Source organism: Archocentrus centrarchus, unplaced genomic scaffold, assembly GCF_007364275.1.
Source record: "Archocentrus centrarchus isolate MPI-CPG fArcCen1 unplaced genomic scaffold, fArcCen1 scaffold_30_ctg1, whole genome shotgun sequence".
Taxonomy (NCBI): Eukaryota; Metazoa; Chordata; class Actinopteri; order Cichliformes; family Cichlidae; genus Archocentrus; species Archocentrus centrarchus.
Window position 1 is genome coordinate 3,252,098 of NW_022060259.1, and position 6,067 is coordinate 3,258,164.

The following is a 6,067-nucleotide window of genomic DNA, read 5'->3' on the forward strand; positions in this document are numbered from 1 at the left end:
GTTCATTCAGCACCAAGCTTAGGCTAGCGGGCAATCAAGATCTCAACTCACTTGACAAAGGCGACCTGTAACATTAGTGCACATGGCGGTCTGTCTGATATAAGGCAGCATGGATCAGGAGAGCAACACTGCAGAAACATCAGAGGGCAGAAAAGCCAGGCATCAGTGTCACAGTTCTTCATACCACAGTCATCACTGGACACTGATATGGTACAGAACATTATGTTATTATTGTTCAGTTTCCTATTGCACTTTAGACTATTGTGGTTTGACTGATTGTTTAGGATGTTGAGGGTGAATGATTATTAATTGAATATACAGTAGTATTAGTATACATATATATGGCCTTTGAAAGAAGAAATCATACCAATAGATGAAATGATTTCTGCTTCCCGGATGAACGCTGGCGCGTTTTGGCTGCCGCTATCCTGGCTGCAATCTTTTTATGTTTTTATGCTTATTGATCTTGTGTTCTGATCTCTGAACTCTCAACAATGTGGCCCAACAAGTCGTCTTTTTGGATCATACTTTTCTGGATTATTCTTTCCTTGTGTTGGAAATCAGTGGCGCTGGAAATCCAATACTCGAACTTCTACAACACCGGCTCCGGCTTGCGATGCCGCTTCCATCTGCACTGTATCTCCACCCGGAAATGATCTGGCATCCCCGCAGAAGGTATACCCACCGAGGCTCTCATCTAACTCGACTAACCAGATCGGCTAATGCTGCCCTGATGACAAGCACCATCACCTTCGGCCTCCTGAATATTCCCTCTCTCACCAATAAGGGACTTTTGCTGTCTGAATACATCCACAACAGTAAGTTTGACTTTATGTGTCTGACCGAGACATGGCAGCAAAATAATGACTTTTCCCAGTTAAATCAAGCTACGCCTCCTGGGTTTGTTTACATGTCTTGGTCACGTGACACCGGTCGTGGTGGCGGTCTTGCACTCTATCAGATCTCACCATATCTGACCATAAACTGGTATCCTTTAATATCAACTTGCCGTTCACAAATATCAATTTACCTCGCTCTATTTCCTTTAGAAATTTAAAAATATTGATCTGACTTTGCTTGATAAACTTCATAGTCTTGCTAGTAAAGATAATCTATCTACTCTGGATGACCTGGTTACTCATTACAACAGTGGACTTCAGAACATCTTGGATGATATTGCTCCTGTTAAAACTCGAACTGTTTCCTTTTCTCATCCTGCACCCTGGTATACTCCAGATCTCCGGCTCCTAAAAGCTATGGGTCGCCGTCTAGAGCACCTCTTTAGGAAGACTGGACTTATGGTTTATAAAGATATGTATGCCAACCATATTCAAACCTATAAGAATGCTCTGTCTACAACCAAAACTGAGTATTATGCTAATCTCTTTACATCTGCTGAAGCAAATCCTAAAATACTGTTCTCTACTTTGAATTCTATTCTCAAACCTCCTCATCTGCTATCACGTGACATGTACACTGTTGAACATTGCAACAATTTTATGGACTTCTTCAACTCTAAAATTGAACAGATCCACCAGCAATTAGCCTCTCAGAGCCATTCTGTGTCTGCCCCATCCCAAATAGTGTCCTGCAATTCACCAACCGTTACTTTTTCCAGTTTTTTGCTTCCATCCACTAGTGAAATATCTGCCATTATTCAGAAATCCAAAGCTTTCACCTGCCAATTAGACTCTGCCGACCTACCTGGTTAAAATCTGCTTATCACCTCTGTCCCCACTTATAACAAATATCATGCACCTCTCTCTTACTTCTGGTCAAGTTCCTTTGCCATTTAAAACAGCAGGGGGCTGATCCCAGTAATTTGAATAATTTTCGGCCCATCTCTAATCTTCCATTCCTTGCTAAAATTCTTGAACGAATTGTAGCCAACCAGGTCTACAATTACCTCTCAAATAATAATCTTTTTGAGGAATTTCAGTCTGGTTTTCATCCTCTACACAGCACAGAGTCTGCATTAGTCAAAATCACAAATGACCTACTAATGGCAGCTGACTCTGGCCTCTTAACCATACTCATTCTTCTCGACTTTAGTGCGGCTTTCGACACTATTTACCATTCAATCCTCCTTCACAGATTAGCTTCACTAGGTTTTACAGATATTCCTTTTCTTTGGTTTCAGTCATACCTCTTCGGACGCACCCAATACGTTCAGCTCAAAACTGCCAGTCATCCATCACCCCAGTCTCCTCTAGTGTTCCTCAGGGCTCTGTCCTCGGTCCTCTTCTCTTTGTTATCTACTTACTACCATTAGGACATATTTTTAGGAAATACGGCATTCCATTTTCATTGTTATGCCGATGACACCCAGCTCTATGTCTCTTCTAAACCAAATGCTCTTCTCCCCCCGCCCTCCTTTTCTGACTGTCTTTCTGAAATAAAATCTTGGTTTTCTGACAATCTTCTCAAATTGAATAATGATAAAACGGAAATCCTGCTGATTGCTGCCAAATCTACCCTTGCAAAGTCCAATCACTTCACACTCACCATTGATAATTTCACTGTCCCCATTTCCTCCCAAGTTAAGAGTCTGGGTGTCATCCTCGATAGCACTCTTTCTTTTGAGGCTCATGTCAAAAACCTCACTCGGTCTGCTTATTTTCACTTACGTAACATTAATCGTCTCCGTCCTTCTCTTACACCTGCCAGTACTGCAACTCTTGTCCACGCCCTTGTCACTTCTCGTTTGGGTTACTGCAATTCACTTCTTGCTGGTCTACCACTCAAACTTCTCTGTAAACTCCAGATGGTTCAAAACTCTGCTGCACGTATCATTACCCGAACCTCCTCTACTCAACACATCACTCCTATCCTTCAGGACCTACATTGGCTTCCAATCAACTACGTATCAAATACAAGATTCTTCTTCTCACCTTCAAATCTCTCCATAACCTTGCTCCCCCCTACATTGCTGCTCTAATCCATTCCTATACTCCCTCACGCCCACTTCATTCTTCTTCGTCACTTCTCCTCACTATACCTTCTGTCCGCTTAGCAACTATGGGGTCTAGAGCCTTTTGTCATACAGCACCCCATCTCTGGAACGCTCTACCGCAACATTTAAAGGTCAACAGCTTATCTCTTTTTAAATCTCGGTTAAAAACCCATCTGTTCAAACAAGCTTTTGGCCTGTAACTGTGTGGGTTCTTGGATTTTACCTTGGTCTTAACTAATCTGGGTTCTTTTTGGTTTTTTTTGTGCTTTCTCTTTTGCTGTTTCCTCCTTGATTGTTTTTTACCTGTAAGGCGACCTTGAGTGCCCTGAAAGGCGCCCATAAAAAAAAGGTATTATTATTATTATTATTATTTAGATTACCAGTAAACCTCTGATACTTGAGACTTTGGCAAAATCATGTCCCACCCAAAAAGTACAAATTCCACTGCACATTAAATGTAAAAATTCATAAAATTCATAAAACATAACTGGGGTTTTGGCACAAATATTATGATTTTGATTTAGTGATTTATATGAGTTATTGATATGCGGACGCCCACAAAATCATTTGTCCCAAGCCAAGGGTCTATAACAGGGGTATTCAACTGGTGGCCCAAGGGCCAGAACCGGCCCATCAGTCATTTTGGACCGGCCCACTGCCCATTTACTTCTATTAAATAAAAATTTTAAAAGAAGCTGTGACTAAACTGTAAGCACAGCATGTAGTTCACACTCCTTACAGGTGGTGGCGGTAATGCAACATAGATTACCAACCACCATTAAACTCAAGAAGAAAAAGAAGAAGAATGGCATTTTATCAGTGTTGCCAACTTGGCAACTTTGTTGCTAGAGCTAACAGTTTTTCAGACTCCCCTAGCGAGTTTTTTCCTAAAAGCAACTAGCGACAAATTTAACGAGTTTTCACGGTGATCGTCGACTTTTGGAGAGCTTTTTATTAACCTGAAATCCTCCGCTATTGCCGTGTTTTGTGTACATACAGCCTTCGTACTGTGTCCGTTCAGATGCTTTGGCATCGCCTGGACCCCCAAGAGTACTGAACTGTTGGTATGTACCGTAAGTCACGTGACCTTAATAACAGAAGTGAGTCTGATCGTGTCCTCATGATGCAGCTGACGGATACAACGCCGCATTGAGCAGGTGGGCACGTTGCTGTGATATGTCAGCATACCTGCTCTCTGACGGGGACGGTCGCATTCTATCTCTCTCCCTGCCCTCCCTATCTCTCCTGCTTGCTGCTTGCTGTGAGAGCGTCTCTTAGACACTGTCCTAATAAGAATAAGATTAAGAAGCAACATGGATCTGGCAACCTGGACCCTGAACACCAATGATCGTATTTTCTCCACTATGAGATCGGGAAAAGGGGAGCCTGTTTGTCCGAGTGGAACAGATCGATTTGGATATGTCATTGATTCTTGGAGTTCGTGGAGACCTGTGTGCCTCTCAGCTCTTGAGATTGAGGACGTTGAAGACGTCTTTAAATTCGACTATTTGGTAGCGGTATCTCTTCTGTTTGGGCTTGGAGGATACCTGATTTACCGGAAAATTAAGAAAACCTGGGCAGCAGTTCGACATCTGCCGAGGCTGCAGGCAGTAGCGGTTTCTGATATGGGCGACATGGGCAGCCGCCCAGGGCGGCATTTCATCTAGGGCGGCATGACCGCCCCCCTTCCCCCAATGCATTGCGATCGCCGCAGCAGCGCCTACCGCACTACTCCACTTGTGGGGTAATGGGCGCCCTCTGCCTGCTGTGTATTGCATGTAGTTTTCTGCAATGGTCAGACAGGTTGTAACAGAAAGAAAGAGGCAGGCGGGGGATTCTCTGTCTCGCTGTCACTGCTTCACTAGTTCGTCACACACACACAGTGCTGCCCCGCCCCCTTCTCCTCTCAGCCTGGGGTGCGAGTCAAGTGAAGCAGTGATGGCGTGAGAGTGAGACAGTCAGCCGGGTTCATTCATTCATGCCTGTACAGTTTTGGCCTGGTTACAGCCAACAGTAACTGCTGAATTATAAATAAAGGCAACTCACCCAAAGCTCTGTATATTTACCTCCGCCAAGGAGGTTATGTTTTCGGTTGCGTTGTTTGTTTGTCTGTTTGTCTGTCTGTTTGTCAGCAGAATTACTCCAAAAGTTATGAACGGATGTCACTGAAATTTTGTGGAGCAGTTGGAAATGACAAGAGGAAGAAGTGATTAAATTTTGGTGGCGATCCAAATCACGATCTGGATCCAGGAATTTTTTTAAGGATTCTTCAGTATTGCGGGATACAGGCAGAGCCTTCCCCTTTAAGAGACACCACCCACTTTTCTCTGCCCCGTGTGTGTGTATGCGGGCTAGCGTGGGAGATGAGCGCGAGGGAAAAAGTGTGTTCGGTGGCGGTGGAAAAAGGAATAAAAGTTCTGTTGCTAAAATCCTTCGACTTGCTGCATTTCTCCGCCTTGCTAAAGGTGACCCACATGGATGAGCAAGTTAGTTACCAGCCACGAGCCAAGCAAAGTAGAGACCAGAGGTCTCCCTACTACGGTTAGGAGCCGCGATCTGGTCGAGGTAACACACTATTGCGGGATAGGGGGTTATTGTTGTCTGGGAAAGATGAAAGATTATTTCAAAGTATTTAGATACACGTATTACAGCATCAGTGACCCTATGGCCTTGGCGGAGTTTTGCGCTCTCTGAGTGCTTCTAGTTAAATATATATCACACCTGGTGCTATTAACATGAGTTTCAATGGAGGTTTTGTTGTGTTGGGCTGGCAACTGTCAGTCAGATCTGACAACCCTGTGGATGGGCGGTGGTTATAACCTATTCAGCTTCAGTGCAAATTACGGCAGATGGAAAGGAAAAGGTCAAAGCCATCAGGTGTGCAGTTTAGGAAAAAGAGAAAAGAACAACACGAGAAATAAGCAAAGATGAAGGTAAGCAGAAGCTGTGTAATATTTTAGTTTCTTCCATGTTTTTTCAAATAAAATTTAAAAGAAATTCTGAGTGTGCCTGTGATGGTGGGGAGACCTTCTGTTAAAACCTGTCTGTCAGACCATGGCAGAAAGCTACATGCACCACACAGCAGGTGCTCATTACCCCCCAAGTGGAGTAGTG